This window comes from Hyla sarda, unplaced genomic scaffold (assembly GCF_029499605.1).
Source record: "Hyla sarda isolate aHylSar1 unplaced genomic scaffold, aHylSar1.hap1 scaffold_1753, whole genome shotgun sequence".
Taxonomy (NCBI): Eukaryota; Metazoa; Chordata; class Amphibia; order Anura; family Hylidae; genus Hyla; species Hyla sarda.
Window position 1 is genome coordinate 39,495 of NW_026608397.1, and position 25,223 is coordinate 64,717.

Below are 25,223 nucleotides of genomic sequence, written 5' to 3' on the forward strand. Positions count from 1 at the left end.
TTAGGAACATTCAGCACCCACCCGCTATCAAGGCAGCTGCCTATCATGTCATGCCCTACCTGCACAGGTGTGCTGGCTACTCAAATGATCCAATTAAGGAGGCCATTTAGTCAGCAGCAGCAGAAGTCCTGTGCCTGGACGCTCCAACAGGGGCCAGACACAAGCAGAAGCAGAAGCAGCAGAAGCAGCAGCAGCACCACCTTTTGTTTTTTGGCTGCAGCAGCAGCAAGGCCCACAGGGCTGGCTAGCTGGCTAGCCAGCAAGCAGGTAGCAATGAAAGTAGGAATCTTTCTTTTTAACCCTGTAAGGGGGTGGTGCACTGTACCCGAAGATACTGCCATATCGGGTCAATGCATAGGGCGACGGAAGCAAGCTTCGAAATCGGCCCCCGTTCTCAAAAATCCATTTAATATATGGTCCCCAGATAGGGGACGTATCAGATATTAAACTGATAAGAACAGATACTACACTTGATCTTAGCCAAAAGGCCGAGAAGCGATAACCGTGAAAGGGGCGGGCCCAACAAGGTCCCCTTCATGGGCACTATCACTGCTTGCTGTCAGGGAGGCTGCCAGACAATTTTCCATGCACACTCTGGGCTGGGGGGCAGTCAACCACCAGTACACACAGCAGAACCTAAACCCATACCATTATTGCTAAGCAGCAAGACAGGGGCCCATTGCACTCCCACGGGGCCTTTTTAAATGCAATCCATAACCCGGATTTGCCAGGAACCCTTCTTACTCCTCCTACTTGCATGTGACACTGGGCTTAGGATCTGCATAGGAAACACACACACAAGCACACACCTACCTTTGTTGCCTGCAGATGCCTCCTTGGCTGTCCCCAAACGGTATCAAACCAACACCCACGGGAAGCTGTAAGCATAGAGGACATGCCTGCACCCCATTGGACTTACCTGTGTGGGTTAAATCCGGGTTATTTGACAACCTATGGCGGTGATGGTTCTGCTCAGGCAGAGCAGTGCTGATGCTCCTCATAAAGCTGTCGCTGCTGTGAAGGTTCTAGGTGACATCACAAATCCCTATGGTTACATACACAACAAAGCTGGGTTGTTGTTGTTTACACTCTGCAAGGCCTGTGGAAGTGAGTGACATCATAGCACTGTAGTTCTGAGGGTTCTAGATGGATGCAACAATCTCCTGTTGCTTCTATGAAGGCCATAATAGACGACATCACCAAACAGCTCCATAGTCACATACACAGCAAAGGAGAGATGTTGTTTACACCTAGTGATGTCAGTGGTATTGAGTGACATCACAGCACAGTGCTAAGGCTCCTGGGCCTGGACACAGCAGCGGCTGCAATATCTCAACGGAGAATACGTTTATATATATGTGTGTGTGTGCGCGTATATATATATATATATATATATATATATATATATATATATATTTCTCCGCCGAAATCACTTTTAAACCCATTTCCACCTTTTTTTCCCTTCTCTTCCTCTTACTTTTTTTTCAAGTTTTTTTACGTTTTTCTCCTTTTCGCCTCTTTTCTGGGCGTATTATTCTTCTTTTTCTTCTTTTTTTTCGTCTAATGCATACCCCATCAGTGCAGCAATGCTTATTCAATACCGCCAGCAGATGGAGACACTGGGGGATAATTTTCTAAGGATTTATACTGATTTTTCCTGTCTGAATTTGTCGCACAGAAAGTTGCAGGCCAAATATGTGTGACATTTCTGCGACTTTAGCTTCTAGAGCATTTTTACAACATTATACATAGGTGCTGAATACATAAAAAGCGACTGTTCAGCGACAGACAAGTCGCATCGGCTGAAAGTAGGCCAGAATGTCAGTCCATGTTGGAGCAGGTTTAGATACAGTCTAAAGTATAGATCTCAAAGTCTGTGCACAGAATTTAGCAAGGGCCTCGCACCTTCTGATGCATCAGGTAGGTGCACAATAGCATAGCCTAACCCTCTGTACTTTGGTCTATATTGATGCGGGACATAGACAGCCAGCTGATGACCAATCCATTAGTGCAATGGATGGCTGGAAGCATTTGTCTTTGCCTTTGCAATACCACAGAAGCAATGCATGGTCAATGTACAGCAATGACACACCTGTGTGAACAGCCAGGAGACCCCCCCCCCCCATGTTATGTTACATAGTTACATAGTTAGTACGGTCGAAAAAAGACATATGTCCATCACGTTCAACCAGGGAATTAAGGGGTAGGGGTGTGGCGCGATATTGGGGAAGGGATGAGATTTTATATTTCTTCATAAGCATTAATCTTATTTTGTCAATTAGGAACATTCAGCACCCACCCGCTATCAAGGCAGCTGCCTATCATGTCATGCCCTACCTGCACAGGTGTGCTGGCTACTCAAATGATCCAATTAAGGAGGCCATTTAGTCAGCAGCAGCAGAAGTCCTGTGCCTGGACGCTCCAACAGGGGCCAGACACAAGCAGAAGCAGAAGCAGCAGAAGCAGCAGCAGCACCACCTTTTGTTTTTTGGCTGCAGCAGCAGCAAGGCCCACAGGGCTGGCTAGCTGGCTAGCCAGCAAGCAGGTAGCAATGAAAGTAGGAATCTTTCTTTTTAACCCTGTAAGGGGGTGGTGCACTGTACCCGAAGATACTGCCATATCGGGTCAATGCATAGGGCGACGGAAGCAAGCTTCGAAATCGGCCCCCGTTCTCAAAAATCCATTTAATATATGGTCCCCAGATAGGGGACGTATCAGATATTAAACTGATAAGAACAGATACTACACTTGATCTTAGCCAAAAGGCCGAGAAGCGATAACCGTGAAAGGGGCGGGCCCAACAAGGTCCCCTTCATGGGCACTATCACTGCTTGCTGTCAGGGAGGCTGCCAGACAATTTTCCATGCACACTCTGGGCTGGGGGGCAGTCAACCACCAGTACACACAGCAGAACCTAAACCCATACCATTATTGCTAAGCAGCAAGACAGGGGCCCATTGCACTCCCACGGGGCCTTTTTAAATGCAATCCATAACCCGGATTTGCCAGGAACCCTTCTTACTCCTCCTACTTGCATGTGACACTGGGCTTAGGATCTGCATAGGAAACACACACACAAGCACACACCTACCTTTGTTGCCTGCAGATGCCTCCTTGGCTGTCCCCAAACGGTATCAAACCAACACCCACGGGAAGCTGTAAGCATAGAGGACATGCCTGCACCCCATTGGACTTACCTGTGTGGGTTAAATCCGGGTTATTTGACAACCTATGGCGGTGATGGTTCTGCTCAGGCAGAGCAGTGCTGATGCTCCTCATAAAGCTGTCGCTGCTGTGAAGGTTCTAGGTGACATCACAAATCCCTATGGTTACATACACAACAAAGCTGGGTTGTTGTTGTTTACACTCTGCAAGGCCTGTGGAAGTGAGTGACATCATAGCACTGTAGTTCTGAGGGTTCTAGATGGATGCAACAATCTCCTGTTGCTTCTATGAAGGCCATAATAGACGACATCACCAAACAGCTCCATAGTCACATACACAGCAAAGGAGAGATGTTGTTTACACCTAGTGATGTCAGTGGTATTGAGTGACATCACAGCACAGTGCTAAGGCTCCTGGGCCTGGACACAGCAGCGGCTGCAATATCTCAACGGAGAATACGTTTATATATATGTGTGTGTGTGCGCGTATATATATATATATATATATATATATATATATATATATATATTTCTCCGCCGAAATCACTTTTAAACCCATTTCCACCTTTTTTTCCCTTCTCTTCCTCTTACTTTTTTTTCACGTTTTTTTACGTTTTTCTCCTTTTCGCCTCTTTTCTGGGCGTATTATTCTTCTTTTTCTTCTTTTTTTTCGTCTAATGCATACCCCATCAGTGCAGCAATGCTTATTCAATACCGCCAGCAGATGGAGACACTGGGGGATAATTTTCTAAGGATTTATACTGATTTTTCCTGTCTGAATTTGTCGCACAGAAAGTTGCAGGCCAAATATGTGTGACATTTCTGCGACTTTAGCTTCTAGAGCATTTTTACAACATTATACATAGGTGCTGAATACATAAAAAGCGACTGTTCAGCGACAGACAAGTCGCATCGGCTGAAAGTAGGCCAGAATGTCAGTCCATGTTGGAGCAGGTTTAGATACAGTCTAAAGTATAGATCTCAAAGTCTGTGCACAGAATTTAGCAAGGGCCTCGCACCTTCTGATGCATCAGGTAGGTGCACAATAGCATAGCCTAACCCTCTGTACTTTGGTCTATATTGATGCGGGACATAGACAGCCAGCTGATGACCAATCCATTAGTGCAATGGATGGCTGGAAGCATTTGTCTTTGCCTTTGCAATACCACAGAAGCAATGCATGGTCAATGTACAGCAATGACACACCTGTGTGAACAGCCAGGAGACCCCCCCCCCCCATGTTATGTTACATAGTTACATAGTTAGTACGGTCGAAAAAAGACATATGTCCATCACGTTCAACCAGGGAATTAAGGGGTAGGGGTGTGGCGCGATATTGGGGAAGGGATGAGATTTTATATTTCTTCATAAGCATTAATCTTATTTTGTCAATTAGGAACATTCAGCACCCACCCGCTATCAAGGCAGCTGCCTATCATGTCATGCCCTACCTGCACAGGTGTGCTGGCTACTCAAATGATCCAATTAAGGAGGCCATTTAGTCAGCAGCAGCAGAAGTCCTGTGCCTGGACGCTCCAACAGGGGCCAGACACAAGCAGAAGCAGAAGCAGCAGAAGCAGCAGCAGCACCACCTTTTGTTTTTTGGCTGCAGCAGCAGCAAGGCCCACAGGGCTGGCTAGCTGGCTAGCCAGCAAGCAGGTAGCAATGAAAGTAGGAATCTTTCTTTTTAACCCTGTAAGGGGGTGGTGCACTGTACCCGAAGATACTGCCATATCGGGTCAATGCATAGGGCGACGGAAGCAAGCTTCGAAATCGGCCCCCGTTCTCAAAAATCCATTTAATATATGGTCCCCAGATAGGGGACGTATCAGATATTAAACTGATAAGAACAGATACTACACTTGATCTTAGCCAAAAGGCCGAGAAGCGATAACCGTGAAAGGGGCGGGCCCAACAAGGTCCCCTTCATGGGCACTATCACTGCTTGCTGTCAGGGAGGCTGCCAGACAATTTTCCATGCACACTCTGGGCTGGGGGGCAGTCAACCACCAGTACACACAGCAGAACCTAAACCCATACCATTATTGCTAAGCAGCAAGACAGGGGCCCATTGCACTCCCACGGGGCCTTTTTAAATGCAATCCATAACCCGGATTTGCCAGGAACCCTTCTTACTCCTCCTACTTGCATGTGACACTGGGCTTAGGATCTGCATAGGAAACACACACACAAGCACACACCTACCTTTGTTGCCTGCAGATGCCTCCTTGGCTGTCCCCAAACGGTATCAAACCAACACCCACGGGAAGCTGTAAGCATAGAGGACATGCCTGCACCCCATTGGACTTACCTGTGTGGGTTAAATCCGGGTTATTTGACAACCTATGGCGGTGATGGTTCTGCTCAGGCAGAGCAGTGCTGATGCTCCTCATAAAGCTGTCGCTGCTGTGAAGGTTCTAGGTGACATCACAAATCCCTATGGTTACATACACAACAAAGCTGGGTTGTTGTTGTTTACACTCTGCAAGGCCTGTGGAAGTGAGTGACATCATAGCACTGTAGTTCTGAGGGTTCTAGATGGATGCAACAATCTCCTGTTGCTTCTATGAAGGCCATAATAGACGACATCACCAAACAGCTCCATAGTCACATACACAGCAAAGGAGAGATGTTGTTTACACCTAGTGATGTCAGTGGTATTGAGTGACATCACAGCACAGTGCTAAGGCTCCTGGGCCTGGACACAGCAGCGGCTGCAATATCTCAACGGAGAATACGTTTATATATATGTGTGTGTGTGCGCGTATATATATATATATATATATATATATATATATATATATATATATTTCTCCGCCGAAATCACTTTTAAACCCATTTCCACCTTTTTTTCCCTTCTCTTCCTCTTACTTTTTTTTCACGTTTTTTTACGTTTTTCTCCTTTTCGCCTCTTTTCTGGGCGTATTATTCTTCTTTTTCTTCTTTTTTTTCGTCTAATGCATACCCCATCAGTGCAGCAATGCTTATTCAATACCGCCAGCAGATGGAGACACTGGGGGATAATTTTCTAAGGATTTATACTGATTTTTCCTGTCTGAATTTGTCGCACAGAAAGTTGCAGGCCAAATATGTGTGACATTTCTGCGACTTTAGCTTCTAGAGCATTTTTACAACATTATACATAGGTGCTGAATACATAAAAAGCGACTGTTCAGCGACAGACAAGTCGCATCGGCTGAAAGTAGGCCAGAATGTCAGTCCATGTTGGAGCAGGTTTAGATACAGTCTAAAGTATAGATCTCAAAGTCTGTGCACAGAATTTAGCAAGGGCCTCGCACCTTCTGATGCATCAGGTAGGTGCACAATAGCATAGCCTAACCCTCTGTACTTTGGTCTATATTGATGCGGGACATAGACAGCCAGCTGATGACCAATCCATTAGTGCAATGGATGGCTGGAAGCATTTGTCTTTGCCTTTGCAATACCACAGAAGCAATGCATGGTCAATGTACAGCAATGACACACCTGTGTGAACAGCCAGGAGACCCCCCCCCCCATGTTATGTTACATAGTTACATAGTTAGTACGGTCGAAAAAAGACATATGTCCATCACGTTCAACCAGGGAATTAAGGGGTAGGGGTGTGGCGCGATATTGGGGAAGGGATGAGATTTTATATTTCTTCATAAGCATTAATCTTATTTTGTCAATTAGGAACATTCAGCACCCACCCGCTATCAAGGCAGCTGCCTATCATGTCATGCCCTACCTGCACAGGTGTGCTGGCTACTCAAATGATCCAATTAAGGAGGCCATTTAGTCAGCAGCAGCAGAAGTCCTGTGCCTGGACGCTCCAACAGGGGCCAGACACAAGCAGAAGCAGAAGCAGCAGAAGCAGCAGCAGCACCACCTTTTGTTTTTTGGCTGCAGCAGCAGCAAGGCCCACAGGGCTGGCTAGCTGGCTAGCCAGCAAGCAGGTAGCAATGAAAGTAGGAATCTTTCTTTTTAACCCTGTAAGGGGGTGGTGCACTGTACCCGAAGATACTGCCATATCGGGTCAATGCATAGGGCGACGGAAGCAAGCTTCGAAATCGGCCCCCGTTCTCAAAAATCCATTTAATATATGGTCCCCAGATAGGGGACGTATCAGATATTAAACTGATAAGAACAGATACTACACTTGATCTTAGCCAAAAGGCCGAGAAGCGATAACCGTGAAAGGGGCGGGCCCAACAAGGTCCCCTTCATGGGCACTATCACTGCTTGCTGTCAGGGAGGCTGCCAGACAATTTTCCATGCACACTCTGGGCTGGGGGGCAGTCAACCACCAGTACACACAGCAGAACCTAAACCCATACCATTATTGCTAAGCAGCAAGACAGGGGCCCATTGCACTCCCACGGGGCCTTTTTAAATGCAATCCATAACCCGGATTTGCCAGGAACCCTTCTTACTCCTCCTACTTGCATGTGACACTGGGCTTAGGATCTGCATAGGAAACACACACACAAGCACACACCTACCTTTGTTGCCTGCAGATGCCTCCTTGGCTGTCCCCAAACGGTATCAAACCAACACCCACGGGAAGCTGTAAGCATAGAGGACATGCCTGCACCCCATTGGACTTACCTGTGTGGGTTAAATCCGGGTTATTTGACAACCTATGGCGGTGATGGTTCTGCTCAGGCAGAGCAGTGCTGATGCTCCTCATAAAGCTGTCGCTGCTGTGAAGGTTCTAGGTGACATCACAAATCCCTATGGTTACATACACAACAAAGCTGGGTTGTTGTTGTTTACACTCTGCAAGGCCTGTGGAAGTGAGTGACATCATAGCACTGTAGTTCTGAGGGTTCTAGATGGATGCAACAATCTCCTGTTGCTTCTATGAAGGCCATAATAGACGACATCACCAAACAGCTCCATAGTCACATACACAGCAAAGGAGAGATGTTGTTTACACCTAGTGATGTCAGTGGTATTGAGTGACATCACAGCACAGTGCTAAGGCTCCTGGGCCTGGACACAGCAGCGGCTGCAATATCTCAACGGAGAATACGTTTATATATATGTGTGTGTGTGCGCGTATATATATATATATATATATATATATATATATATATATATATTTCTCCGCCGAAATCACTTTTAAACCCATTTCCACCTTTTTTTCCCTTCTCTTCCTCTTACTTTTTTTTCACGTTTTTTTACGTTTTTCTCCTTTTCGCCTCTTTTCTGGGCGTATTATTCTTCTTTTTCTTCTTTTTTTTCGTCTAATGCATACCCCATCAGTGCAGCAATGCTTATTCAATACCGCCAGCAGATGGAGACACTGGGGGATAATTTTCTAAGGATTTATACTGATTTTTCCTGTCTGAATTTGTCGCACAGAAAGTTGCAGGCCAAATATGTGTGACATTTCTGCGACTTTAGCTTCTAGAGCATTTTTACAACATTATACATAGGTGCTGAATACATAAAAAGCGACTGTTCAGCGACAGACAAGTCGCATCGGCTGAAAGTAGGCCAGAATGTCAGTCCATGTTGGAGCAGGTTTAGATACAGTCTAAAGTATAGATCTCAAAGTCTGTGCACAGAATTTAGCAAGGGCCTCGCACCTTCTGATGCATCAGGTAGGTGCACAATAGCATAGCCTAACCCTCTGTACTTTGGTCTATATTGATGCGGGACATAGACAGCCAGCTGATGACCAATCCATTAGTGCAATGGATGGCTGGAAGCATTTGTCTTTGCCTTTGCAATACCACAGAAGCAATGCATGGTCAATGTACAGCAATGACACACCTGTGTGAACAGCCAGGAGACCCCCCCCCCATGTTATGTTACATAGTTACATAGTTAGTACGGTCGAAAAAAGACATATGTCCATCACGTTCAACCAGGGAATTAAGGGGTAGGGGTGTGGCGCGATATTGGGGAAGGGATGAGATTTTATATTTCTTCATAAGCATTAATCTTATTTTGTCAATTAGGAACATTCAGCACCCACCCGCTATCAAGGCAGCTGCCTATCATGTCATGCCCTACCTGCACAGGTGTGCTGGCTACTCAAATGATCCAATTAAGGAGGCCATTTAGTCAGCAGCAGCAGAAGTCCTGTGCCTGGACGCTCCAACAGGGGCCAGACACAAGCAGAAGCAGAAGCAGCAGAAGCAGCAGCAGCACCACCTTTTGTTTTTTGGCTGCAGCAGCAGCAAGGCCCACAGGGCTGGCTAGCTGGCTAGCCAGCAAGCAGGTAGCAATGAAAGTAGGAATCTTTCTTTTTAACCCTGTAAGGGGGTGGTGCACTGTACCCGAAGATACTGCCATATCGGGTCAATGCATAGGGCGACGGAAGCAAGCTTCGAAATCGGCCCCCGTTCTCAAAAATCCATTTAATATATGGTCCCCAGATAGGGGACGTATCAGATATTAAACTGATAAGAACAGATACTACACTTGATCTTAGCCAAAAGGCCGAGAAGCGATAACCGTGAAAGGGGCGGGCCCAACAAGGTCCCCTTCATGGGCACTATCACTGCTTGCTGTCAGGGAGGCTGCCAGACAATTTTCCATGCACACTCTGGGCTGGGGGGCAGTCAACCACCAGTACACACAGCAGAACCTAAACCCATACCATTATTGCTAAGCAGCAAGACAGGGGCCCATTGCACTCCCACGGGGCCTTTTTAAATGCAATCCATAACCCGGATTTGCCAGGAACCCTTCTTACTCCTCCTACTTGCATGTGACACTGGGCTTAGGATCTGCATAGGAAACACACACACAAGCACACACCTACCTTTGTTGCCTGCAGATGCCTCCTTGGCTGTCCCCAAACGGTATCAAACCAACACCCACGGGAAGCTGTAAGCATAGAGGACATGCCTGCACCCCATTGGACTTACCTGTGTGGGTTAAATCCGGGTTATTTGACAACCTATGGCGGTGATGGTTCTGCTCAGGCAGAGCAGTGCTGATGCTCCTCATAAAGCTGTCGCTGCTGTGAAGGTTCTAGGTGACATCACAAATCCCTATGGTTACATACACAACAAAGCTGGGTTGTTGTTGTTTACACTCTGCAAGGCCTGTGGAAGTGAGTGACATCATAGCACTGTAGTTCTGAGGGTTCTAGATGGATGCAACAATCTCCTGTTGCTTCTATGAAGGCCATAATAGACGACATCACCAAACAGCTCCATAGTCACATACACAGCAAAGGAGAGATGTTGTTTACACCTAGTGATGTCAGTGGTATTGAGTGACATCACAGCACAGTGCTAAGGCTCCTGGGCCTGGACACAGCAGCGGCTGCAATATCTCAACGGAGAATACGTTTATATATATGTGTGTGTGTGCGCGTATATATATATATATATATATATATATATATATATATATATATATATATTTCTCCGCCGAAATCACTTTTAAACCCATTTCCACCTTTTTTTCCCTTCTCTTCCTCTTACTTTTTTTTCACGTTTTTTTACGTTTTTCTCCTTTTCGCCTCTTTTCTGGGCGTATTATTCTTCTTTTTCTTCTTTTTTTTCGTCTAATGCATACCCCATCAGTGCAGCAATGCTTATTCAATACCGCCAGCAGATGGAGACACTGGGGGATAATTTTCTAAGGATTTATACTGATTTTTCCTGTCTGAATTTGTCGCACAGAAAGTTGCAGGCCAAATATGTGTGACATTTCTGCGACTTTAGCTTCTAGAGCATTTTTACAACATTATACATAGGTGCTGAATACATAAAAAGCGACTGTTCAGCGACAGACAAGTCGCATCGGCTGAAAGTAGGCCAGAATGTCAGTCCATGTTGGAGCAGGTTTAGATACAGTCTAAAGTATAGATCTCAAAGTCTGTGCACAGAATTTAGCAAGGGCCTCGCACCTTCTGATGCATCAGGTAGGTGCACAATAGCATAGCCTAACCCTCTGTACTTTGGTCTATATTGATGCGGGACATAGACAGCCAGCTGATGACCAATCCATTAGTGCAATGGATGGCTGGAAGCATTTGTCTTTGCCTTTGCAATACCACAGAAGCAATGCATGGTCAATGTACAGCAATGACACACCTGTGTGAACAGCCAGGAGACCCCCCCCCCCATGTTATGTTACATAGTTACATAGTTAGTACGGTCGAAAAAAGACATATGTCCATCACGTTCAACCAGGGAATTAAGGGGTAGGGGTGTGGCGCGATATTGGGGAAGGGATGAGATTTTATATTTCTTCATAAGCATTAATCTTATTTTGTCAATTAGGAACATTCAGCACCCACCCGCTATCAAGGCAGCTGCCTATCATGTCATGCCCTACCTGCACAGGTGTGCTGGCTACTCAAATGATCCAATTAAGGAGGCCATTTAGTCAGCAGCAGCAGAAGTCCTGTGCCTGGACGCTCCAACAGGGGCCAGACACAAGCAGAAGCAGAAGCAGCAGAAGCAGCAGCAGCACCACCTTTTGTTTTTTGGCTGCAGCAGCAGCAAGGCCCACAGGGCTGGCTAGCTGGCTAGCCAGCAAGCAGGTAGCAATGAAAGTAGGAATCTTTCTTTTTAACCCTGTAAGGGGGTGGTGCACTGTACCCGAAGATACTGCCATATCGGGTCAATGCATAGGGCGACGGAAGCAAGCTTCGAAATCGGCCCCCGTTCTCAAAAATCCATTTAATATATGGTCCCCAGATAGGGGACGTATCAGATATTAAACTGATAAGAACAGATACTACACTTGATCTTAGCCAAAAGGCCGAGAAGCGATAACCGTGAAAGGGGCGGGCCCAACAAGGTCCCCTTCATGGGCACTATCACTGCTTGCTGTCAGGGAGGCTGCCAGACAATTTTCCATGCACACTCTGGGCTGGGGGGCAGTCAACCACCAGTACACACAGCAGAACCTAAACCCATACCATTATTGCTAAGCAGCAAGACAGGGGCCCATTGCACTCCCACGGGGCCTTTTTAAATGCAATCCATAACCCGGATTTGCCAGGAACCCTTCTTACTCCTCCTACTTGCATGTGACACTGGGCTTAGGATCTGCATAGGAAACACACACACAAGCACACACCTACCTTTGTTGCCTGCAGATGCCTCCTTGGCTGTCCCCAAACGGTATCAAACCAACACCCACGGGAAGCTGTAAGCATAGAGGACATGCCTGCACCCCATTGGACTTACCTGTGTGGGTTAAATCCGGGTTATTTGACAACCTATGGCGGTGATGGTTCTGCTCAGGCAGAGCAGTGCTGATGCTCCTCATAAAGCTGTCGCTGCTGTGAAGGTTCTAGGTGACATCACAAATCCCTATGGTTACATACACAACAAAGCTGGGTTGTTGTTGTTTACACTCTGCAAGGCCTGTGGAAGTGAGTGACATCATAGCACTGTAGTTCTGAGGGTTCTAGATGGATGCAACAATCTCCTGTTGCTTCTATGAAGGCCATAATAGACGACATCACCAAACAGCTCCATAGTCACATACACAGCAAAGGAGAGATGTTGTTTACACCTAGTGATGTCAGTGGTATTGAGTGACATCACAGCACAGTGCTAAGGCTCCTGGGCCTGGACACAGCAGCGGCTGCAATATCTCAACGGAGAATACGTTTATATATATGTGTGTGTGTGCGCGTATATATATATATATATATATATATATATATATATATATATATTTCTCCGCCGAAATCACTTTTAAACCCATTTCCACCTTTTTTTCCCTTCTCTTCCTCTTACTTTTTTTTCACGTTTTTTCACGTTTTTCTCCTTTTCGCCTCTTTTCTGGGCGTATTATTCTTCTTTTTCTTCTTTTTTTTCGTCTAATGCATACCCCATCAGTGCAGCAATGCTTATTCAATACCGCCAGCAGATGGAGACACTGGGGGATAATTTTCTAAGGATTTATACTGATTTTTCCTGTCTGAATTTGTCGCACAGAAAGTTGCAGGCCAAATATGTGTGACATTTCTGCGACTTTAGCTTCTAGAGCATTTTTACAACATTATACATAGGTGCTGAATACATAAAAAGCGACTGTTCAGCGACAGACAAGTCGCATCGGCTGAAAGTAGGCCAGAATGTCAGTCCATGTTGGAGCAGGTTTAGATACAGTCTAAAGTATAGATCTCAAAGTCTGTGCACAGAATTTAGCAAGGGCCTCGCACCTTCTGATGCATCAGGTAGGTGCACAATAGCATAGCCTAACCCTCTGTACTTTGGTCTATATTGATGCGGGACATAGACAGCCAGCTGATGACCAATCCATTAGTGCAATGGATGGCTGGAAGCATTTGTCTTTGCCTTTGCAATACCACAGAAGCAATGCATGGTCAATGTACAGCAATGACACACCTGTGTGAACAGCCAGGAGACCCCCCCCCCCATGTTATGTTACATAGTTACATAGTTAGTACGGTCGAAAAAAGACATATGTCCATCACGTTCAACCAGGGAATTAAGGGGTAGGGGTGTGGCGCGATATTGGGGAAGGGATGAGATTTTATATTTCTTCATAAGCATTAATCTTATTTTGTCAATTAGGAACATTCAGCACCCACCCGCTATCAAGGCAGCTGCCTATCATGTCATGCCCTACCTGCACAGGTGTGCTGGCTACTCAAATGATCCAATTAAGGAGGCCATTTAGTCAGCAGCAGCAGAAGTCCTGTGCCTGGACGCTCCAACAGGGGCCAGACACAAGCAGAAGCAGAAGCAGCAGAAGCAGCAGCAGCACCACCTTTTGTTTTTTGGCTGCAGCAGCAGCAAGGCCCACAGGGCTGGCTAGCTGGCTAGCCAGCAAGCAGGTAGCAATGAAAGTAGGAATCTTTCTTTTTAACCCTGTAAGGGGGTGGTGCACTGTACCCGAAGATACTGCCATATCGGGTCAATGCATAGGGCGACGGAAGCAAGCTTCGAAATCGGCCCACGTTCTCAAAAATCCATTTAATATATGGTCCCCAGATAGGGGACGTATCAGATATTAAACTGATAAGAACAGATTTTTTTTTTTTTTTTTTATCTAAAGCCGAGGAACGTGCTTTCGATTCACCCAAAGTGCAAGAAAAAGTGCAAACGTGTTACACTAAAAAAACGTGCACAAAGAATGCGGTCTATCGCAAGCCCTTCTCCGATAGGAGAGAGGCCCCCCAACAAACCTTACCCTTCGCCTCCGGACCAAAAGGTACCTGCGAGGTTCCAGGTTCGATGTCCCTTTTCGCCGAAGCTACTAGGGGACCACAAATGCTCCCGGCATCCCCCTTGGCGTTAGCCAAGGTATCTGCCCGCAGAGCCGATTACGGTAGGTACCCTGCCAAAGCAGGAGTACCCGGGGTGTTTGCAGGGAGGTGCGGAACCTAATGGCCACACACACCTCCCCTAGACCGCCAGGAGGGACACCCAGAAGGGCTACCGCATCCTGACAAATCCTGTGAACACACAACACGCAAAAAGTGACACAGTGAGACAAAAAAGAAATAAATAAGTGAATGTGTGCAGATATACTGCCCGGACATCCGGCCGGATCTATAAAAATTTCTCTGATCCTAGCCAGAAGGCCGGGAATCAAGAGGTGAGTGCCACAAGGTGAAGAGATTATGGTGCCCGTGCTTCAACTCAGTGAGCCTATTCTCCCAGTGAGTTTCGGCACCTCGGGGTCACCACTCCCCGAGGCACAAAAGTACCTCGGCTCTAGACCCTCTCAGCCTCATGGCGAGACCCGGAGGGAACAGGTCACATCGGGGCAGCCGTCGAGCTGATTCCTCAGAACCAGCCCCGGAAAGCCCTGGTACACCTGCATCCTCCATGCAGCACCCATCCCCACCAGCATGAAAACTGATAAGAACAGATACTACACTTGATCTTAGCCAAAAGGCCGAGAAGCGATAACCGTGAAAGGGGCGGGCCCAACAAGGTCCCCTTCATGGGCACTATCACTGCTTGCTGTCAGGGAGGCTGCCAGACAATTTTCCATGCACACTCTGGGCTGGGGGGCAGTCAACCACCAGTACACACAGCAGAACCTAAACCCATACCATTATTGCTAAGCAGCAAGACAGGGGCCCATTGCACTCCCACGGGGCCTTTTTAAATGCAATCCATAACCCGGATTTGCCAGGAACCCTTCTTACTCCTCCTACTTGCATGTGACACTGGGCTTAGGATCTGCATAGGAAACACACACACAAGCACACACCTACCTTTGTTGCCTGCAGATGCCTCCTTGGCTGTCCCCAAACGGTATCAAACCAACACCCACGGGAAGCTGTAAGCATAGAGGACATGCCTGCACCCCATTGGACTTACCTGTGTGGGTTAAATCCGGGTTATTTGACAACCTATGGCGGTGATGGTTCTGCTCAGGCAGAGCAGTGCTGATGCTCCTCATAAAGCTGTCGCTGCTGTGAAGGTTCTAGGTGACATCACAAATCCCTATGGTTACATACACAACAAAGCTGGGTTGTTGTTGTTTACACTCTGCAAGGCCTGTGGAAGTGAGTGACATCATAGCACTGTAGTTCTGAGGGTTCTAGATGGATGCAACAATCTCCTGTTGCTTCTATGAAGGCCATAATAGACGACATCACCAAACAGCTCCATAGTCACATACACAGCAAAGGAGAGATGTTGTTTACACCTAGTGATGTCAGTGGTATTGAGTGACATCACAGCACAGTGCTAAGGCTCCTGGGCCTGGACACAGCAGCGGCTGCAATATCTCAACGGAGAATACGTTTATATATATGTGTGTGTGTGCGCGTATATATATATATATATATATATATATATATATATATATATTTCTCCGCCGAAATCACTTTTAAACCCATTTCCACCTTTTTTTCCCTTCTCTTCCTCTTACTTTTTTTTCACGTTTTTTTACGTTTTTCTCCTTTTCGCCTCTTTTCTGGGCGTATTATTCTTCTTTTTCTTCTTTTTTTTCGTCTAATGCATACCCCATCAGTGCAGCAATGCTTATTCAATACCGCCAGCAGATGGAGACACTGGGGGATAATTTTCTAAGGATTTATACTGATTTTTCCTGTCTGAATTTGTCGCACAGAAAGTTGCAGGCCAAATATGTGTGACATTTCTGCGACTTTAGCTTCTAGAGCATTTTTACAACATTATACATAGGTGCTGAATACATAAAAAGCGACTGTTCAGCGACAGACAAGTCGCATCGGCTGAAAGTAGGCCAGAATGTCAGTCCATGTTGGAGCAGGTTTAGATACAGTCTAAAGTATAGATCTCAAAGTCTGTGCACAGAATTTAGCAAGGGCCTCGCACCTTCTGATGCATCAGGTAGGTGCACAATAGCATAGCCTAACCCTCTGTACTTTGGTCTATATTGATGCGGGACATAGACAGCCAGCTGATGACCAATCCATTAGTGCAATGGATGGCTGGAAGCATTTGTCTTTGCCTTTGCAATACCACAGAAGCAATGCATGGTCAATGTACAGCAATGACACACCTGTGTGAACAGCCAGGAGACCCCCCCCCCCATGTTATGTTACATAGTTACATAGTTAGTACGGTCGAAAAAAGACATATGTCCATCACGTTCAACCAGGGAATTAAGGGGTAGGGGTGTGGCGCGATATTGGGGAAGGGATGAGATTTTATATTTCTTCATAAGCATTAATCTTATTTTGTCAATTAGGAACATTCAGCACCCACCCGCTATCAAGGCAGCTGCCTATCATGTCATGCCCTACCTGCACAGGTGTGCTGGCTACTCAAATGATCCAATTAAGGAGGCCATTTAGTCAGCAGCAGCAGAAGTCCTGTGCCTGGACGCTCCAACAGGGGCCAGACACAAGCAGAAGCAGAAGCAGCAGAAGCAGCAGCAGCACCACCTTTTGTTTTTTGGCTGCAGCAGCAGCAAGGCCCACAGGGCTGGCTAGCTGGCTAGCCAGCAAGCAGGTAGCAATGAAAGTAGGAATCTTTCTTTTTAACCCTGTAAGGGGGTGGTGCACTGTACCCGAAGATACTGCCATATCGGGTCAATGCATAGGGCGACGGAAGCAAGCTTCGAAATCGGCCCCCGTTCTCAAAAATCCATTTAATATATGGTCCCCAGATAGGGGACGTATCAGATATTAAACTGATAAGAACAGATACTACACTTGATCTTAGCCAAAAGGCCGAGAAGCGATAACCGTGAAAGGGGCGGGCCCAACAAGGTCCCCTTCATGGGCACTATCACTGCTTGCTGTCAGGGAGGCTGCCAGACAATTTTCCATGCACACTCTGGGCTGGGGGGCAGTCAACCACCAGTACACACAGCAGAACCTAAACCCATACCATTATTGCTAAGCAGCAAGACAGGGGCCCATTGCACTCCCACGGGGCCTTTTTAAATGCAATCCATAACCCGGATTTGCCAGGAACCCTTCTTACTCCTCCTACTTGCATGTGACACTGGGCTTAGGATCTGCATAGGAAACACACACACAAGCACACACCTACCTTTGTTGCCTGCAGATGCCTCCTTGGCTGTCCCCAAACGGTATCAAACCAACACCCACGGGAAGCTGTAAGCATAGAGGACATGCCTGCACCCCATTGGACTTACCTGTGTGGGTTAAATCCGGGTTATTTGACAACCTATGGCGGTGATGGTTCTGCTCAGGCAGAGCAGTGCTGATGCTCCTCATAAAGCTGTCGCTGCTGTGAAGGTTCTAGGTGACATCACAAATCCCTATGGTTACATACACAACAAAGCTGGGTTGTTGTTGTTTACACTCTGCAAGGCCTGTGGAAGTGAGTGACATCATAGCACTGTAGTTCTGAGGGTTCTAGATGGATGCAACAATCTCCTGTTGCTTCTATGAAGGCCATAATAGACGACATCACCAAACAGCTCCATAGTCACATACACAGCAAAGGAGAGATGTTGTTTACACCTAGTGATGTCAGTGGTATTGAGTGACATCACAGCACAGTGCTAAGGCTCCTGGGCCTGGACACAGCAGCGGCTGCAATATCTCAACGGAGAATACGTTTATATATATGTGTGTGTGTGCGCGTATATATATATATATATATATATATATATATATATATATATATATTTCTCCGCCGAAATCACTTTTAAACCCATTTCCACCTTTTTTTCCCTTCTCTTCCTCTTACTTTTTTTTCACGTTTTTTTACGTTTTTCTCCTTTTCGCCTCTTTTCTGGGCGTATTATTCTTCTTTTTCTTCTTTTTTTTCGTCTAATGCATACCCCATCAGTGCAGCAATGCTTATTCAATACCGCCAGCAGATGGAGACACTGGGGGATAATTTTCTAAGGATTTATACTGATTTTTCCTGTCTGAATTTGTCGCACAGAAAGTTGCAGGCCAAATATGTGTGACATTTCTGCGACTTTAGCTTCTAGAGCATTTTTACAACATTATACATAGGTGCTGAATACATAAAAAGCGACTGTTCAGCGACAGACAAGTCGCATCGGCTGAAAGTAGGCCAGAATGTCAGTCCATGTTGGAGCAGGTTTAGATACAGTCTAAAGTATAGATCTCAAAGTCTGTGCACAGAATTTAGCAAGGGCCTCGCACCTTCTGATGCATCAGGTAGGTGCACAATAGCATAGCCTAACCCTCTGTACTTTGGTCTATATTGATGCGGGACATAGACAGCCAGCTGATGACCAATCCATTAGTGCAATGGATGGCTGGAAGCATTTGTCTTTGCCTTTGCAATACCACAGAAGCAATGCATGGTCAATGTACAGCAATGACACACCTGTGTGAACAGCCAGGAGACCCCCCCCCCCCATGTTATGTTACATAGTTACATAGTTAGTACGGTCGAAAAAAGACATATGTCCATCACGTTCAACCAGGGAATTAAGGGGTAGGGGTGTGGCGCGATATTGGGGAAGGGATGAGATTTTATATTTCTTCATAAGCATTAATCTTATTTTGTCAATTAGGAACATTCAGCACCCACCCGCTATCAAGGCAGCTGCCTATCATGTCATGCCCTACCTGCACAGGTGTGCTGGCTACTCAAATGATCCAATTAAGGAGGCCATTTAGTCAGCAGCAGCAGAAGTCCTGTGCCTGGACGCTCCAACAGGGGCCAGACACAAGCAGAAGCAGAAGCAGCAGAAGCAGCAGCAGCACCACCTTTTGTTTTTTGGCTGCAGCAGCAGCAAGGCCCACAGGGCTGGCTAGCTGGCTAGCCAGCAAGCAGGTAGCAATGAAAGTAGGAATCTTTCTTTTTAACCCTGTAAGGGGGTGGTGCACTGTACCCGAAGATACTGCCATATCGGGTCAATGCATAGGGCGACGGAAGCAAGCTTCGAAATCGGCCCCCGTTCTCAAAAATCCATTTAATATATGGTCCCCAGATAGGGGACGTATCAGATATTAAACTGATAAGAACAGATACTACACTTGATCTTAGCCAAAAGGCCGAGAAGCGATAACCGTGAAAGGGGCGGGCCCAACAAGGTCCCCTTCATGGGCACTATCACTGCTTGCTGTCAGGGAGGCTGCCAGACAATTTTCCATGCACACTCTGGGCTGGGGGGCAGTCAACCACCAGTACACACAGCAGAACCTAAACCCATACCATTATTGCTAAGCAGCAAGACAGGGGCCCATTGCACTCCCACGGGGCCTTTTTAAATGCAATCCATAACCCGGATTTGCCAGGAACCCTTCTTACTCCTCCTACTTGCATGTGACACTGGGCTTAGGATCTGCATAGGAAACACACACACAAGCACACACCTACCTTTGTTGCCTGCAGATGCCTCCTTGGCTGTCCCCAAACGGTATCAAACCAACACCCACGGGAAGCTGTAAGCATAGAGGACATGCCTGCACCCCATTGGACTTACCTGTGTGGGTTAAATCCGGGTTATTTGACAACCTATGGCGGTGATGGTTCTGCTCAGGCAGAGCAGTGCTGATGCTCCTCATAAAGCTGTCGCTGCTGTGAAGGTTCTAGGTGACATCACAAATCCCTATGGTTACATACACAACAAAGCTGGGTTGTTGTTGTTTACACTCTGCAAGGCCTGTGGAAGTGAGTGACATCATAGCACTGTAGTTCTGAGGGTTCTAGATGGATGCAACAATCTCCTGTTGCTTCTATGAAGGCCATAATAGACGACATCACCAAACAGCTCCATAGTCACATACACAGCAAAGGAGAGATGTTGTTTACACCTAGTGATGTCAGTGGTATTGAGTGACATCACAGCACAGTGCTAAGGCTCCTGGGCCTGGACACAGCAGCGGCTGCAATATCTCAACGGAGAATACGTTTATATATATGTGTGTGTGTGCGCGTATATATATATATATATATATATATATATATATATATATATATATATATTTCTCCGCCGAAATCACTTTTAAACCCATTTCCACCTTTTTTTCCCTTCTCTTCCTCTTACTTTTTTTTCACGTTTTTTTACGTTTTTCTCCTTTTCGCCTCTTTTCTGGGCGTATTATTCTTCTTTTTCTTCTTTTTTTTCGTCTAATGCATACCCCATCAGTGCAGCAATGCTTATTCAATACCGCCAGCAGATGGAGACACTGGGGGATAATTTTCTAAGGATTTATACTGATTTTTCCTGTCTGAATTTGTCGCACAGAAAGTTGCAGGCCAAATATGTGTGACATTTCTGCGACTTTAGCTTCTAGAGCATTTTTACAACATTATACATAGGTGCTGAATACATAAAAAGCGACTGTTCAGCGACAGACAAGTCGCATCGGCTGAAAGTAGGCCAGAATGTCAGTCCATGTTGGAGCAGGTTTAGATACAGTCTAAAGTATAGATCTCAAAGTCTGTGCACAGAATTTAGCAAGGGCCTCGCACCTTCTGATGCATCAGGTAGGTGCACAATAGCATAGCCTAACCCTCTGTACTTTGGTCTATATTGATGCGGGACATAGACAGCCAGCTGATGACCAATCCATTAGTGCAATGGATGGCTGGAAGCATTTGTCTTTGCCTTTGCAATACCACAGAAGCAATGCATGGTCAATGTACAGCAATGACACACCTGTGTGAACAGCCAGGAGACCCCCCCCCCCCATGTTATGTTACATAGTTACATAGTTAGTACGGTCGAAAAAAGACATATGTCCATCACGTTCAACCAGGGAATTAAGGGGTAGGGGTGTGGCGCGATATTGGGGAAGGGATGAGATTTTATATTTCTTCATAAGCATTAATCTTATTTTGTCAATTAGGAACATTCAGCACCCACCCGCTATCAAGGCAGCTGCCTATCATGTCATGCCCTACCTGCACAGGTGTGCTGGCTACTCAAATGATCCAATTAAGGAGGCCATTTAGTCAGCAGCAGCAGAAGTCCTGTGCCTGGACGCTCCAACAGGGGCCAGACACAAGCAGAAGCAGAAGCAGCAGAAGCAGCAGCAGCACCACCTTTTGTTTTTTGGCTGCAGCAGCAGCAAGGCCCACAGGGCTGGCTAGCTGGCTAGCCAGCAAGCAGGTAGCAATGAAAGTAGGAATCTTTCTTTTTAACCCTGTAAGGGGGTGGTGCACTGTACCCGAAGATACTGCCATATCGGGTCAATGCATAGGGCGACGGAAGCAAGCTTCGAAATCGGCCCCCGTTCTCAAAAATCCATTTAATATATGGTCCCCAGATAGGGGACGTATCAGATATTAAACTGATAAGAACAGATACTACACTTGATCTTAGCCAAAAGGCCGAGAAGCGATAACCGTGAAAGGGGCGGGCCCAACAAGGTCCCCTTCATGGGCACTATCACTGCTTGCTGTCAGGGAGGCTGCCAGACAATTTTCCATGCACACTCTGGGCTGGGGGGCAGTCAACCACCAGTACACACAGCAGACCTAAACCCATACCATTATTGCTAAGCAGCAAGACAGGGGCCCATTGCACTCCCACGGGGCCTTTTTAAATGCAATCCATAACCCGGATTTGCCAGGAACCCTTCTTACTCCTCCTACTTGCATGTGACACTGGGCTTAGGATCTGCATAGGAAACACACACACAAGCACACACCTACCTTTGTTGCCTGCAGATGCCTCCTTGGCTGTCCCCAAACGGTATCAAACCAACACCCACGGGAAGCTGTAAGCATAGAGGACATGCCTGCACCCCATTGGACTTACCTGTGTGGGTTAAATCCGGGTTATTTGACAACCTATGGCGGTGATGGTTCTGCTCAGGCAGAGCAGTGCTGATGCTCCTCATAAAGCTGTCGCTGCTGTGAAGGTTCTAGGTGACATCACAAATCCCTATGGTTACATACACAACAAAGCTGGGTTGTTGTTGTTTACACTCTGCAAGGCCTGTGGAAGTGAGTGACATCATAGCACTGTAGTTCTGAGGGTTCTAGATGGATGCAACAATCTCCTGTTGCTTCTATGAAGGCCATAATAGACGACATCACCAAACAGCTCCATAGTCACATACACAGCAAAGGAGAGATGTTGTTTACACCTAGTGATGTCAGTGGTATTGAGTGACATCACAGCACAGTGCTAAGGCTCCTGGGCCTGGACACAGCAGCGGCTGCAATATCTCAACGGAGAATACGTTTATATATATGTGTGTGTGTGCGCGTATATATATATATATATATATATATATATATATATATATATATATATTTCTCCGCCGAAATCACTTTTAAACCCATTTCCACCTTTTTTTCCCTTCTCTTCCTCTTACTTTTTTTTCACGTTTTTTTACGTTTTTCTCCTTTTCGCCTCTTTTCTGGGCGTATTATTCTTCTTTTTCTTCTTTTTTTTCGTCTAATGCATACCCCATCAGTGCAGCAATGCTTATTCAATACCGCCAGCAGATGGAGACACTGGGGGATAATTTTCTAAGGATTTATACTGATTTTTCCTGTCTGAATTTGTCGCACAGAAAGTTGCAGGCCAAATATGTGTGACATTTCTGCGACTTTAGCTTCTAGAGCATTTTTACAACATTATACATAGGTGCTGAATACATAAAAAGCGACTGTTCAGCGACAGACAAGTCGCATCGGCTGAAAGTAGGCCAGAATGTCAGTCCATGTTGGAGCAGGTTTAGATACAGTCTAAAGTATAGATCTCAAAGTCTGTGCACAGAATTTAGCAAGGGCCTCGCACCTTCTGATGCATCAGGTAGGTGCACAATAGCATAGCCTAACCCTCTGTACTTTGGTCTATATTGATGCGGGACATAGACAGCCAGCTGATGACCAATCCATTAGTGCAATGGATGGCTGGAAGCATTTGTCTTTGCCTTTGCAATACCACAGAAGCAATGCATGGTCAATGTACAGCAATGACACACCTGTGTGAACAGCCAGGAGACCCCCCCCCCCCATGTTATGTTACATAGTTACATAGTTAGTACGGTCGAAAAAAGACATATGTCCATCACGTTCAACCAGGGAATTAAGGGGTAGGGGTGTGGCGCGATATTGGGGAAGGGATGAGATTTTATATTTCTTCATAAGCATTAATCTTATTTTGTCAATTAGGAACATTCAGCACCCACCCGCTATCAAGGCAGCTGCCTATCATGTCATGCCCTACCTGCACAGGTGTGCTGGCTACTCAAATGATCCAATTAAGGAGGCCATTTAGTCAGCAGCAGCAGAAGTCCTGTGCCTGGACGCTCCAACAGGGGCCAGACACAAGCAGAAGCAGAAGCAGCAGAAGCAGCAGCAGCACCACCTTTTGTTTTTTGGCTGCAGCAGCAGCAAGGCCCACAGGGCTGGCTAGCTGGCTAGCCAGCAAGCAGGTAGCAATGAAAGTAGGAATCTTTCTTTTTAACCCTGTAAGGGGGTGGTGCACTGTACCCGAAGATACTGCCATATCGGGTCAATGCATAGGGCGACGGAAGCAAGCTTCGAAATCGGCCCCCGTTCTCAAAAATCCATTTAATATATGGTCCCCAGATAGGGGACGTATCAGATATTAAACTGATAAGAACAGATACTACACTTGATCTTAGCCAAAAGGCCGAGAAGCGATAACCGTGAAAGGGGCGGGCCCAACAAGGTCCCCTTCATGGGCACTATCACTGCTTGCTGTCAGGGAGGCTGCCAGACAATTTTCCATGCACACTCTGGGCTGGGGGGCAGTCAACCACCAGTACACACAGCAGAACCTAAACCCATACCATTATTGCTAAGCAGCAAGACAGGGGCCCATTGCACTCCCACGGGGCCTTTTTAAATGCAATCCATAACCCGGATTTGCCAGGAACCCTTCTTACTCCTCCTACTTGCATGTGACACTGGGCTTAGGATCTGCATAGGAAACACACACACAAGCACACACCTACCTTTGTTGCCTGCAGATGCCTCCTTGGCTGTCCCCAAACGGTATCAAACCAACACCCACGGGAAGCTGTAAGCATAGAGGACATGCCTGCACCCCATTGGACTTACCTGTGTGGGTTAAATCCGGGTTATTTGACAACCTATGGCGGTGATGGTTCTGCTCAGGCAGAGCAGTGCTGATGCTCCTCATAAAGCTGTCGCTGCTGTGAAGGTTCTAGGTGACATCACAAATCCCTATGGTTACATACACAACAAAGCTGGGTTGTTGTTGTTTACACTCTGCAAGGCCTGTGGAAGTGAGTGACATCATAGCACTGTAGTTCTGAGGGTTCTAGATGGATGCAACAATCTCCTGTTGCTTCTATGAAGGCCATAATAGACGACATCACCAAACAGCTCCATAGTCACATACACAGCAAAGGAGAGATGTTGTTTACACCTAGTGATGTCAGTGGTATTGAGTGACATCACAGCACAGTGCTAAGGCTCCTGGGCCTGGACACAGCAGCGGCTGCAATATCTCAACGGAGAATACGTTTATATATATGTGTGTGTGTGCGCGTATATATATATATATATATATATATATATATATATATATATATATATATTTCTCCGCCGAAATCACTTTTAAACCCATTTCCACCTTTTTTTCCCTTCTCTTCCTCTTACTTTTTTTTCACGTTTTTTTACGTTTTTCTCCTTTTCGCCTCTTTTCTGGGCGTATTATTCTTCTTTTTCTTCTTTTTTTTCGTCTAATGCATACCCCATCAGT

The 25,223-nt window shown here is 46.3% G+C and overlaps 11 non-coding genes and 1 pseudogene across 11 annotated transcripts; all 12 read right to left on the reverse strand.

Annotated features, from left to right (window-relative positions):
* Positions 1-309: 309 nt before the first annotated feature.
* On the reverse strand, positions 310-500 carry LOC130313322 (U2 spliceosomal RNA). Its single transcript, XR_008861264.1, has one exon. It is a non-coding gene; the product is annotated as a U2 spliceosomal RNA (small nuclear RNA).
* Positions 501-2,587: 2,087 nt separating this feature from the next.
* Positions 2,588-2,778, reverse strand: LOC130313324 (U2 spliceosomal RNA). The gene has a single exon (XR_008861266.1). It is a non-coding gene; the product is annotated as a U2 spliceosomal RNA (small nuclear RNA).
* A 2,087-nt stretch (positions 2,779-4,865) lies between these two features.
* Positions 4,866-5,056, reverse strand: LOC130313325 (U2 spliceosomal RNA). Its single transcript, XR_008861267.1, has one exon. It is a non-coding gene; the product is annotated as a U2 spliceosomal RNA (small nuclear RNA).
* A 2,088-nt stretch (positions 5,057-7,144) lies between these two features.
* LOC130313327 (U2 spliceosomal RNA) lies at positions 7,145-7,335 on the reverse strand. Its single transcript, XR_008861268.1, has one exon. It is a non-coding gene; the product is annotated as a U2 spliceosomal RNA (small nuclear RNA).
* A 2,085-nt stretch (positions 7,336-9,420) lies between these two features.
* On the reverse strand, positions 9,421-9,611 carry LOC130313328 (U2 spliceosomal RNA). Its single transcript, XR_008861269.1, has one exon. It is a non-coding gene; the product is annotated as a U2 spliceosomal RNA (small nuclear RNA).
* Positions 9,612-11,703: 2,092 nt separating this feature from the next.
* LOC130313329 (U2 spliceosomal RNA) lies at positions 11,704-11,894 on the reverse strand. Its single transcript, XR_008861270.1, has one exon. It is a non-coding gene; the product is annotated as a U2 spliceosomal RNA (small nuclear RNA).
* Positions 11,895-13,980: 2,086 nt separating this feature from the next.
* On the reverse strand, positions 13,981-14,164 carry LOC130313339 (U2 spliceosomal RNA). The gene has a single exon (XR_008861279.1). It is a non-coding gene; the product is annotated as a U2 spliceosomal RNA (small nuclear RNA).
* Positions 14,165-14,857: 693 nt separating this feature from the next.
* On the reverse strand, positions 14,858-15,017 carry LOC130313341 (U2 spliceosomal RNA; annotated as a pseudogene).
* Positions 15,018-17,101: 2,084 nt separating this feature from the next.
* On the reverse strand, positions 17,102-17,292 carry LOC130313330 (U2 spliceosomal RNA). The gene has a single exon (XR_008861271.1). It is a non-coding gene; the product is annotated as a U2 spliceosomal RNA (small nuclear RNA).
* A 2,089-nt stretch (positions 17,293-19,381) lies between these two features.
* On the reverse strand, positions 19,382-19,572 carry LOC130313331 (U2 spliceosomal RNA). Its single transcript, XR_008861272.1, has one exon. It is a non-coding gene; the product is annotated as a U2 spliceosomal RNA (small nuclear RNA).
* Positions 19,573-21,665: 2,093 nt separating this feature from the next.
* On the reverse strand, positions 21,666-21,856 carry LOC130313332 (U2 spliceosomal RNA). The gene has a single exon (XR_008861273.1). It is a non-coding gene; the product is annotated as a U2 spliceosomal RNA (small nuclear RNA).
* A 2,090-nt stretch (positions 21,857-23,946) lies between these two features.
* LOC130313333 (U2 spliceosomal RNA) lies at positions 23,947-24,137 on the reverse strand. The gene has a single exon (XR_008861274.1). It is a non-coding gene; the product is annotated as a U2 spliceosomal RNA (small nuclear RNA).
* Positions 24,138-25,223: the final 1,086 nt, after the last annotated feature.